Below are 19,660 nucleotides of genomic sequence, written 5' to 3'. Positions count from 1 at the left end.
TTTAATATTACATAAATCCAACATTGTTATCTCATTCCTTACATTGTAGGAGCATTGTAAAATAAATCTATTCACGAGTTCTTCAAAAGATTTGATTCTGGATGGTAATCTTGAAAACCATTCCATTTATTGTCCATTTAAACTCCTAGGGAAAAGACGCATCAGGTAAGTTTCGTCGTGTGCAAATTCCATACTCATAGTACAAAACTCCCTAATGTAATCCTGAGGATCAGATTTTCCATCGTATTTGTCATATTTAGGGATCTTGCAATGCTGTGGAAATGGTACCATATTTAAAATTTTTATCGAAAGGATATGGGCATATATCTTCCAATGAATACTTCTTGGAGCTTGTTCCATTTTTCATATCTTGTATCTGTTGTTGTAGAGTTTGCATTTGTTGAGTAAGGTTTAACAACAAATTATCTATATAGTTTCTCCTCATTTCTTCGTAAGTTCTTTTATCACTACGCTCTTTTCTTGTGTCATTAAGTTCTTTTCTCATCTCTTCATGACTTTCTTTGTTTACATCTTCGTTGTTTGGATCATCTGCATTTTGGTGTTACTTGCCTCCACATCTTGTTTCAAGCTTTCTATGTTAAAGTCTTGTGGCAATTTAGCTCCTGATTTTGCCAACATCAAAAGATATTTCTCTTTTTGTTTTGCCAATAATTTTTCCAATAGTCTATCAAATTTGAAATCTTTCTCAAGGTCTCTAATGGTGTTATTGACCGCTTCTTCATCAACAATGGTATACCCAAAAGTTTGTAACATCGGATTATCTTCTTCCTCCATTTGTTTTTGTTATTTTCTAAGTTGTTCGCATTGAGCTCTAGTCCAAATTGGCATGTGATTGTTTCAATTTCTTTTAAGTTTCCAAAGGACAACTCAATAAGTGATGATTGGTTTAGGAAGATATGCTTTGTTTATTTTACCAGTATTGTTTGTTCATTGTGATAAAGCGTCTCTTTGTTGAAAAGCACGTCCTTGCAAAATTACTCTGTCAAACTCTGTCCCACAACCATGTAAATAGTGACGAAAATGGTGTAGGAATGTCCTATGTTTTAATAAGATCTCGCAATTGATATACCAAAATCTTATTCTTTTCTGAGTAGCTTTATAACTGGGTTTTCTTTTCTTAAGGCGATACTTAAAAGTCATATAAGCATCTGATAGTTTACAAGTTTGTTTGATTCCAAGGTTAGTGCAATTCTGATTTTGATATGACCTATGTTAAAAATAGGAAAGATATATCCAAGATAATGAACACAGATGAATTGATCAAGCTTCGTGATAGAGGATTTGATATATCCTAATGAGAAACTTGACAATGATGTTGATTTTTGCACTTAACATGTTTTGAATCAATAGCTTGTGGAATATTTATGCTTATGGAAACCCTTCAGAAATAGTCTGTTGGATTAGTGACCCAGTTATTGAACTAGTTTGAAAAGGTGCGATAGTTTAGAGACAAATCTATTCAAGAAGTATTTTGATAATAATGTTAAAATTTTGGTTTGATATGCTTCATTTTAGATGTGGAAAAGCCTTTGTGCTAACTCTTTTGGCAAAGAGTGTTAACTTATGAAATAAAAGCACTATTATGCTGCTTAAAAGTGCTATTCTGATTATGTTTCAAGGATTTCTTTCAAATTTTTCAGCAAGTTAGATTTTCGCTCATTTTTAGATGATGATTTTCTTCAATTTTTGACCATTTTGAACATGTCATATACATAGAATACACAATATTTTTGAAAAACAAAATGCATGAGCAAGTACAAATCCTATGGTAGGCTGAGACAATTTTGGTTAAATCTTGTTGGGTGAATATTTTGTCACTAGCGTACCAATGACAAAATATATGATTCACACACAACTATGTTGAGAAGTTAATCTCTCCTCTCATCAAGGGGAGGTTCTATTTAAAATTTCTTCTCTATTTAATAAGAAATTAAAATCTGTGGGTTAGTTTTGGGCATATAACTATTTTTTTAGAGTTAATGTATTCTCCCTCCACTTTGTTACAATTTCCCTATCACTTTGATACTTAAGGAAATGAACGAATTAATCCAACAAACTATACCAAGATTTTATAAGCAAGAAGCACAAATTCTTTCTTGAATATAACACTAACTTAACTAATTATCACAATGGTAAGAAATTCAACTTGCAGCTCAAAGTCTTCAAGCATAATTCCTTAATCCTCAAAACTAAAAGCAGTAGTAGCAATACAAAGCCTCCTACCAATCACTTAACAATAGAAAATTTCCCAAATATTCAAGGAGCACAAAGTCTACTTTCACAATTCAAGAGCTCTTTTACCCACTTAACAATACCTCCCATATAAAGAAATTCAAGAAAATATATGTCATGAATGTAAGAACATCAACTCATATAAACAAATTTTGACACAACTCAAAGTTTGGGATCAAATAAAATTGCTTTCTTTATTTGCTTGACCAAATCTTCACAACAAAAGCTCAAAGTCTTAGTTGAGGAGAAAATTTGGCAGAGTTTTGCTTAGCATAATCAAAGATAAAATATACAAATGAGGATCCTCCTTATATATAAGAAGAGTGGAGAAAAATGTGGGCACAGTTGACTAATTCAACTACACAATCCCACTTGACTACAACTACAACATAAAGAAATTATACAGTTGCGAGAAAACTTGCAGCATCTAACAATGCAACTATATGAAAAGAAAATGTCAAAAAGGGACACTTTATTCATCTTTCTCCTCCTCGTTTGATTTATGGAATTCTTCAAAATTAGTCAAGATGGCCTCCATCTCTACTTGGTTTGACATTGGGGTAGAATCTGTGATTACACGAACATGGGAAATTGCATCTTCTGCCTTCACATATTTCTTTTTTCCATCTTTCAACATGAATGCAAGGACTTCAAAACTGACTTGGATCTCTAGTAACTTGTCGAATGCACTTAGTGAGAAATATTTCCCCGTGCAGTGATCTATTAAGGAAAGAAAATCCTGCATGATGGCATCACTGGTAACAAGATTCTGATTGTCATCATATAGATAACAAGGAAAGTCAGCAATTCTGGCAGAAATGAGATCAATCTCATCATCGCCTTCCTTCCTTTCTCGATCTAGCTCTGTAATCATCAATCTTATTGTGTCTTTTTTGTGAGACAATAGTGACAAGATTTGGATATATTTATCTTGTGGGAATCATTTTATTTTCAACGAGGATGTCTATTCTGAAGTCCTCCATTTCGCTCCAAAGGGTTGTACTCTTCTGAATATTTTCAATTTCTTGAGATAATGAGGTCTTGATACTTTTCATGTGACTTTGGATAACTTAAAAATCAGTCAATAAGTCGATTGTTGAACTTAGAAGATGAGACCCTTCTGATTTCAATTGTGCGATCCATTCATCCACCACTTGACCTTTAGTTCCCACATGTTCAACTTTCTTAAGAGCTTCAATGTCCATTGAGGAACCTATGGGCTCAATATCCTGGGAAAATTGTGTAACTTTAAGAAGAACATTGGTCAATTGCTCGCACTTCTGTTTTAGTTCATTCTTCTCATCCTTCTCTTGATCAAACCTTTGTAACAAAGAGTTAAAAGCCGTTTGAGAATCCAGCTTAACACTCTCATGCGTCTCTACTCCTAGGTCTACAGTTTGCATGGTATAGTCTTCAGGTTGTATATTATCTTTACTCTTATCTGATGACGACACCATGACCTCAACATATTTTCTTTTAGTAGCTAGATCGACTAACACTTGAGAGATAGTCTTTGACTTCTTTGTTCCTTTGGGCTTTGGAGGAACCAACTGCTCAAAATAAAACTCATCAGGTGAAATTACCTGTTTCTTCCTCTTGGGTGCTACTACCTCCATCCAAGGTGGTAGTTCTAGATTGGCGGGTGGAGTAGTAGCTGCTTGTTGATCATCACTTGGTATTTTAGGAGCAAACTGGCTTGAACTTGTAGCAGTTGTAGATGTTTTTATTGATATCAATGCTGAAGTATCCAGTGATATACCTGCTGATGTAGTAACAGTTGCTGTTGTTGACCCTTATTTAGTTACAGCCACAGAGGGGAGAGTGGAAGGTGTGGTGGAAATAATTTCAGTACTAACTAGAGGTGGAATTTCTATTATGACCGCTGTAGTGGAAATATCTTCAGTGCTTACCAGAGATGGAATTTCTCTTATGACCACCGTAGAAGGTAAAGTCATCATCTTCTATTCTACAAATGCTTGTTGCATAACTTCAGGAAAATCCAACATTGAAGATTCAATGGTGGCTGAAGGAATATCATCCAAACTGGAAAAATTCGATAATGCAAAAAATTGTTGGGCAGTTTCCGACTATGACATGTCCAAATTTAACCCTTCATCCTCAAATCCCTCATCCTCTTGATTCGAGTCAGTTTCAATGGAATGAATAATAACCTCTGGATGTGTAGGTGCCTATGAGGTGGCAGGGATATTGATTTCTCCATGATGTGCTGGCTCTTCATCCCGTGCTTCTTCTTGATGAGGAATTTCACCTTCTTCCGACTCATTCTCTTTATCAGTTTTTATAGCAGGCTGCTGTTTTGATTCCTTTTTGTCTGTCTCAGATGCTGCTGAGGACCACTCACCTTTCTTAGACCCTTTAATTGTGAACTTGATTTTGGGTCCTTTCCCCTTAGATTGCACTACAGGAGCTGAGGATGATACTTGTGGATCTTCTTTGCCCTTGGTTCTTGTTTCAGCCGTAGCTGTCTTACCAATCAGGCCATCACTATTATCATCATCTCCATAACTAGTAGGAAGTTGTTTCTTTCTAAGATTATTTTTCAATAACCATGAATTAGTATTTGCCAGGATGGGAGAGATTGTCTGAGTGATAGATTTACTCTCCTTTTTCTACCATTGCACTGGAGGAAGTGGAGAGTTGACAATCTTCTTTTCATAATAGACTGGGTCTATTATGTCATCAGTGTCTTCCATGGTCATTGGGATTTTTGCCAAATCTAGATTTTCAATCTGCTCTAGGGTAAGGCGACTGAAATCCATTCTTCTTATGTCTTCCTCATCTTGGCAATCTGCCCACACATCCTCGAATCTAAAAACATGGGTGTAGTTTCTCTTGAGCTTATTCTTCATGCCACGAAAATCAAAATTATTTTGTGCCTTGAATCTTCTCATAGTATTCCATTGTATCTCTTCCTCCATGTTCTTTGCTTTGGGGTTAGTTAAAACTGAGTACCTGCCAATAGATTCTAGGAACTTCAATCCGGTCTTATGTTCTTGCGATTGCTTTTCATGCACATAGATTAGTTACTGACACAACTCCATGATGATGATCTTATCAGAAGGATACCTTGGTAAAATGAAGGGTTCACCTGAGACATTCGATCCGAATGTAAGTGAATGTTGAAAATTGAAGAAAAACACATCCAAAATGAGACACCCTGTTATATGTAGCCTCTGATAATCTTTTCTTCTGCAGGATTTTATCAAACATTCACTTCCACACAACAAAGAAGGCATCATTGACTCTTCTAAAATGACTACCTTGATTCTTGATTGTGAGTTGATCAGAGTATTCCCAGATAGGTACTAACCTCCTGTCACCTTTGGTAGATAAACCTGGATATTATTTTATAGAAGCAACTACATATACTAGGTAAGAAGTCATATAGAATTTCAATATCACTTTGACTTCCTTCAACTATGCATAGAGTGCATCACTGATATATTCACCCCAATCAATCCTTGCAGCCCCTTTCCTGATTATATTCATGTAATAGCAGATCCAGGTTTGGAAATAATGAGTCTTTTAAACCCTTCACCTGTGACAACATCGTGACCATATCATTGTACTCCTCATTGAAGTCACTTGCATGGAAGTGTTTAGGCCATCGGGAGGTGGTAGAATTCCTAGCTGCAGAGAGGTACACTATATTAATTACTTTCTTGCACTTGACCTCATTTTTCTCATAGTACTCCTGAGCACTTTGTTGAGAAATATCAACCATTTCCTCGACTGAAGAACCTTTGAAAACACTGTCCAAAATCATGAACACAGTTTGATCAACATCCTTAACTTATGTTGTATTTGGATCAAAGTGATCCACCACTGCAAGCACAAAATCTAGATCTTGAGCTGCAACTGGAAGGAAGCATATTTGTGCAACTCATATTTGATCAAGTTTTTTAGGCAAGAGGGAGCTTTCTCAACTCGGTCAACAAATTACTGCATGCTAACATGACCAATTTTTGTATCTTTGATCTCCTTGATGTTTGAATCTACTGAGCTCTCCGGGTACAAATTCAAGTTTTTATCATACTTGTACTTCATCTTCTTTGTTGATGTTTTACCCAATGAAGATTCCAACTGACTCGAAGAAGGCTCTGATTTGTCATGAGAGGGTCTTGACATTTGCAAATTACTACATTTAACACCGAGGATTAGCTTCTTTGATAGTCATCGTCATCAATAAAACCAATTTTTATCAATTGGATCAAAAAATCAGACTATGAACATGCTTGGGAGCAAAACAGTCAAAAATGGCGGGTCGGGGAAAAAAGTCCGATCTGCACCTTAGGAGTCAAAATTTGCACATCGGACTTTAAAGTCCAATGTGCAAGGATAAAACATCTTTACTTGCATATTAGACTTTTAAGTCTGATGTGCAAATTGGGGGAAGTCATCAGCACATCAAACTTTAAAGTCCGATGTGCAAGTTAGGAAAAATAATTAGCACATCAGACTTTAAAGTCCGATGTGCAAATATAAATCATTCAAAAGACCAGCACATCAGAATTTAAAGTCCAATGTGCTAGGGAGAGGCAACCAATTGTCATGTCAGGTTTATGTCAATTGGACAATCTCCTCTTGCATATCGGACTTTAAAGTCTGATATGTGAGGTTTAACCCTCCAGCATATCGAACTTTATATGCAGAGAGATCTGCACTCATTAGTCTGCATGTCAGGTTTTATAACCCGATATGCAGGTGAGGGAAGAGGGGGAAAAACAAAAAGGGTTTGAGGGCCATCGGACATTAAAGTCCGATGTGCCCTCAGACCTTGAGAGGAAGATTTTAGAAGCAATCAGATTTTTAATGTCCGATGTGCTCCTAATTGACAGAAAACCCAAAATGATGGAGAAGAAAAGATGGAAGGGAAAAAACAAACGAAAAACAATAAAAACCCTACCTCAATCCATGCAGCCAAAGAAAAATCAGGTAACCGGGGAGGTGATCAAGGTCGAAAACGTGATGAGAGGAGCAGGAGGGCACGTGCAAAGGAGAAATCACTGAACAACATGAAGAAATAAGCCCCCAAAATTAATAAATAACCCCAAAAATTAGCAAAAAATGCGCTCATTAATGTTAATTGCGCAGTGCATGTTGGACTTTAAAGTCCGACATGCAGGACTAAAACCCTTGCAAGTCGGACTTTAAAGTCCGACATGCAAGAAATTGCCAACTCAACCTGCACATCGGACTTTAAAGTCTGATGTGTAGATGCAAAGACCCTGTAGGTTGGACTTTAAAGTCTGATTTGCAGGAGAAGGACTACCTACAGGTTAGACTTTAAAGTCCGATATGCAAGGGTAGAACCAAAATTTTGCACATTAGACTTTAAAGTCGGATGTGCAAATTTCTTCAAAAAGAAAGGATCCCGCTGGTTGGACTTGCAGGTAAAACTGCAAATCTAAAAGAACCTAGAAACAATGAAAACAAAAATCAAAAAGCTAAATGAGCTAACCGAAGGAGTCGATCAAGCTCTCTCAGAGGTCGTAGGGTATGAAACAAACTAGTTTCGTAGGGCTGCCTCAAGATTTTGGCCATGCTGAAATCAAGGACAATAACTGGCTTTGACTGGGGAACAAGCTGCACCACTTGAAGCTTCTAGAATCCAGAACTCTGAGTGCTTGTATCCATTGGGCTATAGAGTCAGGCGATGAAAAGACTTAAAAGAAAAAAACTATACAAATTTTACAATAAGAACAACTTCCTTTACATTTCTCTTCATTGAGTAAAGAGCTTCAAATGTTCTCCACTGTGAGGTAGTGAGAATGGGGTACCATCCGCATATGCAAGTAAGTAGCTGTGCTTGCCACATATTTCATGAATAGTGAAGGGACCCCTCCATAAGGAGTCAAACTTTCCATGCAAACCTTTTGGTTCCCTCCTCTTATCCCATAACAAGACTTAATCACCAACTAAGAACTCAAGAGAAGTTGTTTTCTTATCAAATAAAATCTTCACTTGGCTTTGGTGTGCAACAATTCTATCAACCACTTCTACTCTGGTTTCTTCCAACTGAGAAAAAAATAAATCTTCTTATCAAGTGAATCTTGATAGGTTTCATCTTCAACGACCTTGGCAAGATTTAATGTTGGAAGTTCCACAGTGATAGGAATTTCGGTATTCAACCCATACAAAAGTTGAAAATGTGACATACTGATCACTCTTTTTTTAGTTATACAATCCGCCCATAGCACATCATAAAGAACTTTATGCCAAGTCTGTTGTCTCTCATCAACAAGCTTGCCCATAACGGTAACCAGATTTTTGTTGCTTGACTCGGCCTGACCATTTCCTTGTGGATAATAGTTAGATGAATGTGAAAGGGTAATACCATGATCGAAGCAAAAATCAATGATCTCATAAGATGAAAAACATGAAGCATTATCATTTACTATCTTATGAAGAACACCAAACCTTGAAACGATGTTTTCCTTCAAAAATTGACAAACCACCACCAAGGTAGCTTGCTTAGTTGGAATTGCCTCAACCCACTTGGTGAAGTAATCTGTCACTGTGAGAATGTATGTGTGACCTGCACTAGATGTCAGATTGACAGGTCCAATGAAGTCCAATCCCCACTATTGAAAGGGCTCTTCGATTACAACTGGTTTAAGAGGGATTGCAGCTAGTTTAGGCTTACCCACAAATTACTGACATTGCTCACATTTGCGAACCCAACTGTATGTGTCCTTAAACAATTTTGGCCAATAGTATCTAGAATGCAATATTTTGTGTGCAGTAACAAGGGTAGAAAAATGTCCACCACTAGAAAGATCATGAAAAGATTGAAGTAATCTTACTTGTTGTTGTTTGTCTACACAACTCAAGAAATTGCCATCTAGACCTTTCTTATACAAACCATTATCCCATAGGACAAAACTCACCACTTTAAGCTTTAGGGTTCACCTTTCATTACATGATAGGTGCGCAGAACAATCTCCATATGTTAAGAGATATGCCAAGTTAGAATACCACTCGTCAGTGGTGCTGACAAATAGAACCTTGGGAAGATCTTGATTCATAGCTTCATTTTCCTGCACCACTTCATCAATTGATTTGTTGTCAGCTATCAACTGGCATAGACCTTTTGCATGAACTAACTTAGTGGGCTTGATTTTCATGTCATATTCCTGAATCTTGGCAACCTAGTTTCCCCTTTTAGTTCCAAATGCTTGTTGCATCAAAATTGACTTGACAACAACATCAGGAACAAGAGCGATGACATGTGAATTCAAAATATTAAACTTGAAATGTTTCACCACTTTAACCATGACAAAAGCATGCTTCTCCATTTCTGAGTACTTCAATTCATGAGCTTTTAGCGGATAACTCATGAATGCAATGGGTGATTCCACACCTTCATTATTTTTCTACATCAGTATGGCCGAATAGGTATGATCTGATGCATAGCTATACATGATAAAATATTTGGTATAATCAGGGCATACCAAGACTGGGGCGTTCGCCATGGCCTCCTTGATCTGATGGAAAGCTTTCTTTCCTTCGGGAGTCCACTTGAAAAGAGAATTTCCTTTCATCATGTTAACTACGTGACGAGTCTGTTCAACAAAGTCTAGAATAAATCTTCGTAAGAAATTTACTTTGCTGAAGAAAGAATGGACATCACTCTTACTTGTTGGCATGGAAAGATCACGAATAGCTTTTACTCTTTCAACATCAATTTTTATACCTTCTTTTGAAACAATATGCCCAAGTAACTTACCTTCGGTAACCCCAAAAATAGATTTCTTGGGATTGAGGGAAATTCCATGCTGACGACACTTTCCCAATACTTGTTGAAAATGATAGAAATGATCTTGATGTTTCTTAGAATAAACAGTAAAATCATCCAAATAGACTACAATGAACTTACCAAGTAAAATTCCGAAGGCCAAGTCCATTGCATGTTGGAAAGTCGCTCCTGCATTTATCAACCCAAAAGGCATTCTGTGATATGTAAAAGTGTCCCAAGGTGTGGTAAATGTAGTTTTGTGTTGATTTTGTTCAAGAACCTCCACTTGGTTGTAACCTGAAAATCCATCCAACATGGACATCATCTCTGATCTAGTAACAACTTGTAGGACATGATCCATGACAGGTAAAGGGTAGTTATCTTTTAAGGACGTCTGATTCAAATTCCAGAAATCAACACATATCCGGATCTCACCATTCTTCTTACATACAGGTATAATATTGGCTATCCAAGAAGAATGATGAATGGGGAAGATTATCCTTGCTTTCAACATCTTTTGAACTTCAGGAAAGATAGTATCAGAGATCTTTGGGTTGCATTTCCTTTTCTTCTGATGGAAAGGAGTGATACCCGACTTTAAGGGAATGTCGTGACGGAGTTCTTCAGGGCGAAAAGACTTTAGATCTTCGTAGGAGTAGGCCAAGATGTCAACATATTGCTGCAATAATGCAACAAATTTCTTCCTTTCTTCTTGTGAACAACACTTTCCAATGTTGATCATCTTTGGATTGACTTCAGTCCCGATATTTAATTGCTCATATTTCATTGAGCCTGCAACTGATTTTTGTTGCTTTTTTACATAGTGGTCATGCTTGTCAAAAAGCTTTTCTAAAGAAACTAGACCCTTAGGGATTTTGTTTCCTTTCAATTGCAAAAAAATCTCTCCCATTTCTGCATCAATACTTTCAATTGTATCCTTTGAAGGGCAGTGACTACCTTCAAAATACAGATCATTAAAATTGTTAGCCATCTACAAGAAATTAATTACATGATTGTCATTAAACACTTGCCAATGATCAGAGTTGTCAAGAACACTTGGTCGAAAGACCAATTCAACAATGTATGTTGATCCCAAAAAATCTCTGTGAGGAACCAAAGAGGTTGCTGATACTACTAATGAGTCTTCCCTGTCATTAGATTCACGGGAAACAACAAATATATCAAAAACATCAAATGCCTCTATTAGATGCCATACAAGGTTACAATAATGCCGTAGCCTATCACTCCTTGTTTGGTATATGTTCCTAACTTGATAAACTATCAACTCAGCATCTCCTTGAGCATGTAAATTTTTAATCCCCTTATTTTGGGAAACATCCATCCCCAAAAGAAGAGATTCATACTCAGCAGTGTTATTTGTGTTGTGAAATTGCAATTTTAAGGAGAAAGGAAAGAAATTTCCATAAGGAGAAACTAGCACAACACCAGCTCCTGATCTAGTAGAAGATCAACTACCATCAAATTCTAGCGTCAAAACATCATCTAGATCACCAATGCTGACAATATCAAAATCGATAATTTCTTGTTGTGAGGTAGAAGATCCTCCCGATTCCTTAACATTATTCTCACAATCAACTGGAACCTCATTGAGTGGAATGACATCTTCAATCTTAGGAACAACCTCTAAACCATCATCAACATGCAGGAAATAGTTACCCATACCTGATGACTCAAAAAGAATCTGTGCTCGCTGATCATCAAACGACAACTGTGTATTTTGATTCTTTTTCTGGAAGTAACTTTTGGATAACTCCTTTAACAAGAATACGAGCCTCAATCATATCCATGTTTAACTCACCTCCCACATCTCTATAGAAATTTCTTCCCAACAATAGACCATAGGAAGCTAGCACATCGGCTACCAGTACTGTCATCTTAATCTTGTTTTCTAGGAATGCAGCAAAAGAAAACTACGCGTCCTTGATCTGACCTATCAAGGGGACTTGCTTGTTATCCATAGAGAAACATCTTCCAAATGTTTTGGTCAAAGTTAAACCAAGGGCATTGGAAACTTTTGACGGCATAACATTATCAGATGCCCCATAATCAATTACACAGTTACTAAGCTTATAACCATTTATCAACAAAGAGATATAGAATGGTTCTATCTTTTCTACAGGAGAAGGGGAAGTCACTAAGTTGTTTTGAAGTGAGTTAGACTTGGGAAGATTACTAGGAGTAGTATCTTTTTCTTTAACAAACTTGACCAAACGGTCAAATTGATCTGGATTAGATCTCAAAAATTCAACCTCAAACATTTGTATTTTGGTTTTCCTAGCATGGTCTAAAATATCAAATGACTGAAAATAATTAATCAAAGATTGATTTGGGTTCTCATTTTGAGAACTTAAAATATTAGGTACACTAGTCTTTGATGCAGGTGTAGAAGAACTGACAGGTGCAATTGACAGCAGTCGAAGAAACACTTACACTTTTATCCTTCGCGGTGTCCTTTGAGATAGAGTTGTCTTTTGTGGGATTTGGTATGGGAGTCCCACGATTAGCAATAGAAATTGGCAAATGTTGAGAATCCTTGATTTGAATAGAATCATCACTCTTCACAATAACAGGTGGCTGAGCTCCTTGTGCTTTTAAACAAGTGAATACTGCAAAGACATCCCCATCACGTGTGTCTAGTGTATCATCTTCTTGATATTGCATAAAACTGATATTAGAGTCGCCAACCAACTCTGCATCGTCTTCTTGATGCAAATTGGCATCTTCTTCACCAAAAGGAAGAAGATCATTCTGTTCAGCTTCATAATAACCTATAGCTGAATTTTGGGGTGGTGCTTCCAACGAAAGCCTCTTTGGAGTGGGAGGCAATTTATTCTGATTACGCATAGCGTAATTGGAAGCATTATTTGGATAAGTCCTTCTTGGAACATCATGATAAGAAGTATTTCCTTGTGAGGAATTTTGCTTCTTAAGTGCTAACAACTCATTTGCTCACTTTTGTATCATGGGATCAACAAAATTTGTTGAAGAAAAAGATGAATAAACAATTTGACTACTCCTAACCTTGTTAAGATCTCTCCTTATCTTACCAGCGAGGATAAGATCATCTTCGACCAATATGGCCATCTGTTGCGCAACAGCCAAATTTGTAGGATTATCCCTTCGCAAAAGAAAGCTCACCTCTAGCAATTGAGCGTTGATAAAGAAGCATTTCAAATTTCCAGCGGTGGGTTGTGAAGCAACTGGAATGCAATTGTGCAATCTGTTGAACTTTGCTACGAACTCATGCATAGGTTCTTGAGTTTTTTTTTTCATTTGAGTTAACTGCGCTAGCAGCGCATGATCATCTTCGGCAGACTTGAACCTTGCTTCAAACAATTCTCTGAGAGTTGCCCAATTTGTGATACAATTGTTCGGAAGATGATAGAACCAATCAACAGTGACTCCATGCAAAGTCTCAATGAACAATCTCAATGAAACATCTTCATGCTCAACACCTAGGACCCCACATGGGATGTAGAAAGAAACAATGTGTTCATCCGGATGTTGAGAACCATCCCCCAAGAATTTAGTCAAATTTTTCCTTGTGCCTTTGGGAAGTTCATGCAAAGGTGTAGTCAAGCTCAATGGACCAAAAGTAGTACCCCAAGGGCCAACAAGAACCATCCTTAATGGATTATATGGTGGTATTACAAAACGAATGGCAAGTGGAACAACTAAGACTTGCAAACTTGACGCCTCACCTGGTATGGGAGATCGCCATGCAAAAGGAGGAAAACTTCGTGTCCACTGCAAAGGAGAACATGTCCGTAGAGGTGTCACAAAAGGAAAATTATGTTGCTGCAAAAACTCAAAAGTAGGATCAATAACTCCCACTAATCATTTCCCACAAGTGTAACTTCGATCAGCCAGATTATGATTTTTGAGAAAATCAGCAAAATGGATATTACAATGAAAAGAGCACTGCAACCCATAGGGAAAATACCGGTTGCATGTCGCTCCCTAGTAGAGTCGCCAAAAAACTGTTGGGTGAATATTTTGTCACTAGCATACCAATGACAAAATATATGGTTCACACACAACTATGTTGAGAAATTAATCTCTCCTCCCATCAAGGGGAGGTTCCCTTTGAATTTTCTTCTCTAATTAATAAGAAATTAAAATCTGTGGGTTAGTTTCAGGCATATAACTCTCTTTTTTGAGAGTTAATATATTCTCCATCCACTTTGTTACAATTTACCTATCACTTTGATACTTAAGGAAATGAACGAATTAATCCAACAAACTATAACAATATTTAATAAGCAAGAAGCACAAAATCTTTCTTGAATATAACACTAACTTAACTAATTATCACAATGGTAAGGAATTCAACTTGCAGCTCAAAGTCTTCAAGTAAAATTCCTTAATCCTTAAAACTACAAGAAAGAGTAGAACTACAAAGCCTACTACTAATCACTTAACAATAGAAAATTTCCCAAATATTCAAGGAGCACAAAGTCTACTTTCACAATTCAAGAGCTCTTTTACCCACTTAACAATACCTCCTATATCAAGAAATTCAATAAAATATATGTCATGAACGTAAGAACATCAACTCATATAAATAATTTTTGACACAACACAAAGTTTGGGATCAAATAAAATTTCTTTCTTTATTTTCTTGATCAAATCTTCACAACAAAAGCTCAAAGTCTTAGTTGAGGTAAAAATTTGGCAGAGTTTTGCTTAGCATAATCAAAGATAAAATATACAAATGAGGGTCCTCCTTATATATACGAAGAGTGGAGAAAAATGTGGGCACAGTTGACTAATTCAATTGCACAATCCCACTTGACTACAACTACAACAGAAAGAAATTATACAACTATGAGAAAACTTGCAGCATCTAACAATGCAACTACATGAAAAGAAAATGTCAAAAAGGGACACTTTATTCATCTTTCTCCTCCTCATTTGATTTATGGAATTATTAGAACATAGTTAGGATGGCCTCCATCTCTTCTTGGTTTGGCATTGAGGTAGAATCTGTGATTACATGAACACGGGAAATTGCATCTTCTCCCTTCACATATTTCTTTTTTCCATCTTTCGGCATGGATGCAAGGACTTCAAAACTGACTTGGATCTCTAGTAACTTGTCGAATGCACTTAGTGAGAAATCTTGTCCTGTGCAGTGATCTATTAAGGAAAGAAACTCCTGTGTGATGGCATCACTAGTAATGAGATTTTGATTGTCATCATATAGATAACAAGGAAAGTCAGCAATTCTAGCAGAAATGAGATCAATCTCATCATCGCCTTCCTTCCTTTCTCGATCCAGCTCCACAATCATCAATCTTATTGTCTCTTTTTTGTGAGACAATAGTGACAAGATTTGGATATATTTATCTTGTGGGAATTATTTTATTTTCAATGAGGACGTCTATTCTGAAGTCGTCCATTTTGCTCCAAAGGGTTGTACTCTTCTCAATATTTTCAATTTCTTGAGATAATGAGGTCTTGATACTTTGCATGTGACTTTGGATCACTTCAAAATCAGCCAATAAACTGATTGTTGAAGTTAGAAGATGAGACCCTTCTGGTTTCAACTATGTGATCCATTCATCCACCACTCGACCTTTGGTTCCCACTTGTTCAACTTTCTTAAGAGCTTCAATGTTTATTAAGGAACCTATGGGCTCAATATCCTGGGAAAATTGTGTAACTTTAAGAAGAACATTGGTCAATTGCTCGCACTTCTGTTTTAGTTCATTCTTCTCATCCTTCTCTTGATCAAACCTTCGTAACAAAGAGTTAAAAGCCGTTTGAGAATCCAGCTTAACACTCTCATGCATCTCTACTCCCAGCTCTACAGTTTGCATGGTATAGTCTTCAGTTTGTATATTATCTTTACTCTTAATCTGACGACGGTACCATGACCTCAACATATTTTATTTTAGTAGCCGGATCAACTAACACCTGAGAGACAATCTTCGACTTCTTTGTTCCTTTGGACTTTGGAGGAACCAATTGCTCAAAATTAAACTCATCAGGTGAAATTACCTGTTTCTTCCTCTTGGGTGCTACTACCTCCATCCAAGGTGGTAGTTCTGGATTGGTGGGTGGAGTAGTAGCTGCTTGCTGATCATCACTTGGTATTTCAAGAGCAAACTAGCTTGAACTTGCAGTGGTTGTAGATGTTGTTATTGATATCAATGCTGAAGTATCCAGTGATATACCTACTGATGCAGTAACAACTACTGATGTTGACCCATCTTTAGTTACACCCATAGAGGGGAGAGTGGAAGGTGCGGTGGAAATAATTTCAGTACTAACTAGAGGTGGAATTTCTGTTATGACCACTATAGTGGAAATAACTTCAGTGCTTACCAGAGATGGAATTTTTGTTATGACCACCGTAGAAGGTAAAGTCATCATCTACTATTCTACAAATGCTTGCTGCATAACTTCAGGAAAATCCAACATTGAAGATTCAATGGTGGTTGAAGGAATATCATCCAAATTGGAAAAATTGGATAATGGAAAAAATTGTTGAGCAGTTTCCGACTATGACATGTCCTAATTTAACTCTTCATCCTCAAATACCTCATCCTCTTGATCCGAGTCAGTTTCAATGCAATTAATAATAACCTCTGGATGTGTAGGTGCCTCTTAGATGGCATGGATATTGATTTCACCATGATGTGCTGGCTCTTCAGCTTGTGCTTCCTCTTGATGAGGAATTTCACCTTCTTTCGACTCATTCTCTTTCTCAGTTTCTATAACAGGCTGCTGTTCTGATTCCTTTTTGTCTCTCTCAGGTGTTGCTGAGGATGATTCACCTTTCTTAGACCCTTTAATTATGAACTTGATTTTGGGTCCTTTCCCCTTAGATTGCATTACAGGAGCTGAGGATAATACTTGTGGATCTGCTTTTCCCTTGGTTCTTGTTTCAACTGTAGCTGTCTTACCAATCGGGCCATCACTGTTATCATCATCTCCAGAACTAGCAGGAAGCTGTTTCTTTCTAAGATTCTTTTTCAATAAGCATGCATTAGTATTTTCCAGAATGGGAGAGATTGTCTGAGTGATAGACTTACTCTCCTTTTTCGACCATTGCACTGGAGGAAGTGGATAGTCGACAATCTTCTTTTCATAATAGACTGGGTCTATTAAGTCATCAGTGTCTTCCATGGTCATTGGGATTTTTTCCAAATCTATATTTTCAATCTGCTCTAGGGTAAGATGACTGAAATCCATTCTTCTTACGTCTTCCTCATCTTGGCAATCCACCCACACATCCTTGAATATAAAAAAATGGGTGTAGTTTCTCTTGAGATTATTCTTCATGCCACGAAAATGAAAATCATTTCATGCCTTGAATCTTCTCATAGTATTCCATTGTATCTCTTCCTCTATGTTCTTTGCTTTGGGGTTAGTTAATACTGAGTACCTGCCAAAAGATTTTGGGAACTTCAATCTGGTCTTATGTGCTTGTGATTACTTTTAATGCACATAGATCAGTTGTCGATGCAACTCCATGAGGATGATCTTATCAGAATGATACCTTGGTAAAATGAAGGGTTCACCTGAGAAACATCCGATCCGGATGTAAGTGAATGTTGGAAGCATCCAAAATGAGACACCCTATTATATGCAGCCTCTGATAATATTTTCTTCTACAGGCTTTTATCAAACATGTACTTCCACACAGTAAAGAAGGCATCATTGACTCTTCTAAAGTGACTACCTTGATTCTTGATTGTGAGTTGATCATAGTATTCCCAGATAGGTACTAACCTCCTGTCACCTTTGGTAGATAAACCTGGATATTATTTCATAAAAGTAGCTGCATATAACAGGTAAGAAATCATATAGAATTTCAATATCACTTTGACTTTCTTCAATTGCGCACAGAGTGCATCACTGATCTATTCACCCCAATCAATCCTTGCAGCCACTTTCTTGATTATAATCATGTAATAGAACATCCAGGTTTGGAAATAATGAGTCTTTTAAACCCTTCACCCATGCCAACATGGTGACCATATCATTGTACTCCTCATTGAATTCACTTCTGCGGAAGTATTTAGGCCATCGTGAGATGGTAGAATTCCTAGCTACAGAGAGGTGCACTATATTAATTACTTTCTTGCACTTGACCTCATTTTTCTCATAGTACTCCTGAGAACTTTTTTGAGAAATGTCGGCCACTTCCTTGACTGAATAAACTTTGAAAACACTGTTGAAGAAAACATTGTCCTAAGTCATGATCACATTTTGATCAACATCCTTAACATGTCTTGTATTTGGATCAAAGTGATCCGCCACTGCAAGCACAAAATCTGCATCATGAGGTGCAACTGGGAAGGAAGTGTTGGTATTTTGGTATGGTCCTATCATTGATGTCAACACCTACTAAAACACTAGCACTTTGGAGATCCAGAAGCATTCTCCGGCAAGCAAGTAACTATTGCACAGTTACTGATATATGGTTCATCGACAAGATATAATGATCACCGACACTCAAAATTATGTGGAAGACACTTGGTAATGTCAAAGACATCTTTTGGACATCTTGTCTTGGAGTTTTGTTCATCGGTATATTCATATTTGCATATTTGCTTTTACCGGCAAATAGGTTTAGGATTACCTAGGGTTACACCCGCAGGTTTATCTTTTCCAGATCAGTATGGCATGCTAAGGAAATGATTAATTATTGTTGTAAATGAATTAAGCCGACATATTCAATTGGTTATTGCTGTAGACATTATTGTTTGTAAATTTTTTTTATTGTAATATCTTGTAGAGTCGACCTACTAAAATTGGTCTTAGGTTATGGTATAAATGTAAGATCGAATGTGGGAATGCGAAAAAGAATTGTGTGAAGGTATATGCGAGATTAAGCAGAGCTATACACGAAGACATCATTTGAAGGTGAAGTTAGGTTTTTGTGAAAGCATATCAGCATTACACCGGTACTGAATCTAGCATATGAAGATGTTATTTTGTGCAGTACATTCTTATTGGATTTAACCATCCAACTGTAGTCAGTGTGACTCCCATTTTCTGATTGAGCAGTGAGCTCTAGGCTATTGGCCTTTCTGCATGTGTAGAACCCATTTATGTACACTTACTATCTGTAGTAGTATCATCTGATTGTGGGTAAGGTTTCCCACTGTGGTTTTTCCCCTTATAGGGTTTGCACGTACAAATATTGGTGTCATGTGTTGTGGATGACTTTGTGTTTATGTTTCATGCATTAATCTTTACCAGTATAGCTATTAAGTGTCTACTGGCACACTTAACTGGTTTACCAGTATTAAACATTAAGTTGGTTAAGTTGTTTTTGGTTTGAATTTGTTAGACAACTGATTCACCCACCCCCCCCCCCCCCCCCCCTCAGTTGTCTCTGGGATCTAATAGGAAGCATATTTATGCAACTCAGATTTGATCAAGTTTGTTAGGTGAGAGGGAGCTTTCTCAACTCGATCAATAAATTACTGCATGCTAACATGATCAATTTCTATATCTTTGATCTCCTTGATGTTTGAATCTACTGAGATCTTTGGGTACAAATTCAAGTATTTATCATACTTGTACTTCATCTTCTTTGCTGATGTTTTACCCAGTGAAAATTCCAACTGACTCGAAGAAGGCTCTAATTTGTTGTGAGAGGGTCTTGAC

The 19,660-nt window shown here is 37.0% G+C and overlaps 1 pseudogene; it reads right to left on the bottom strand.

Annotated features, from left to right (window-relative positions):
- LOC131075706 (oligopeptide transporter 7-like) overlaps window positions 1-6,321 on the bottom strand; it is a 32,003-nt pseudogene extending 25,682 nt beyond the window's left edge.
- Window positions 6,322-19,660: the final 13,339 nt, after the last annotated feature.

Source organism: Cryptomeria japonica, chromosome 3 (genome assembly GCF_030272615.1).
Source record: "Cryptomeria japonica chromosome 3, Sugi_1.0, whole genome shotgun sequence".
Lineage (NCBI taxonomy): Eukaryota > Viridiplantae > Streptophyta > Pinopsida > Cupressales > Cupressaceae > Cryptomeria > Cryptomeria japonica.
This window is presented reverse-complemented; position numbering and strand designations above follow the sequence as displayed.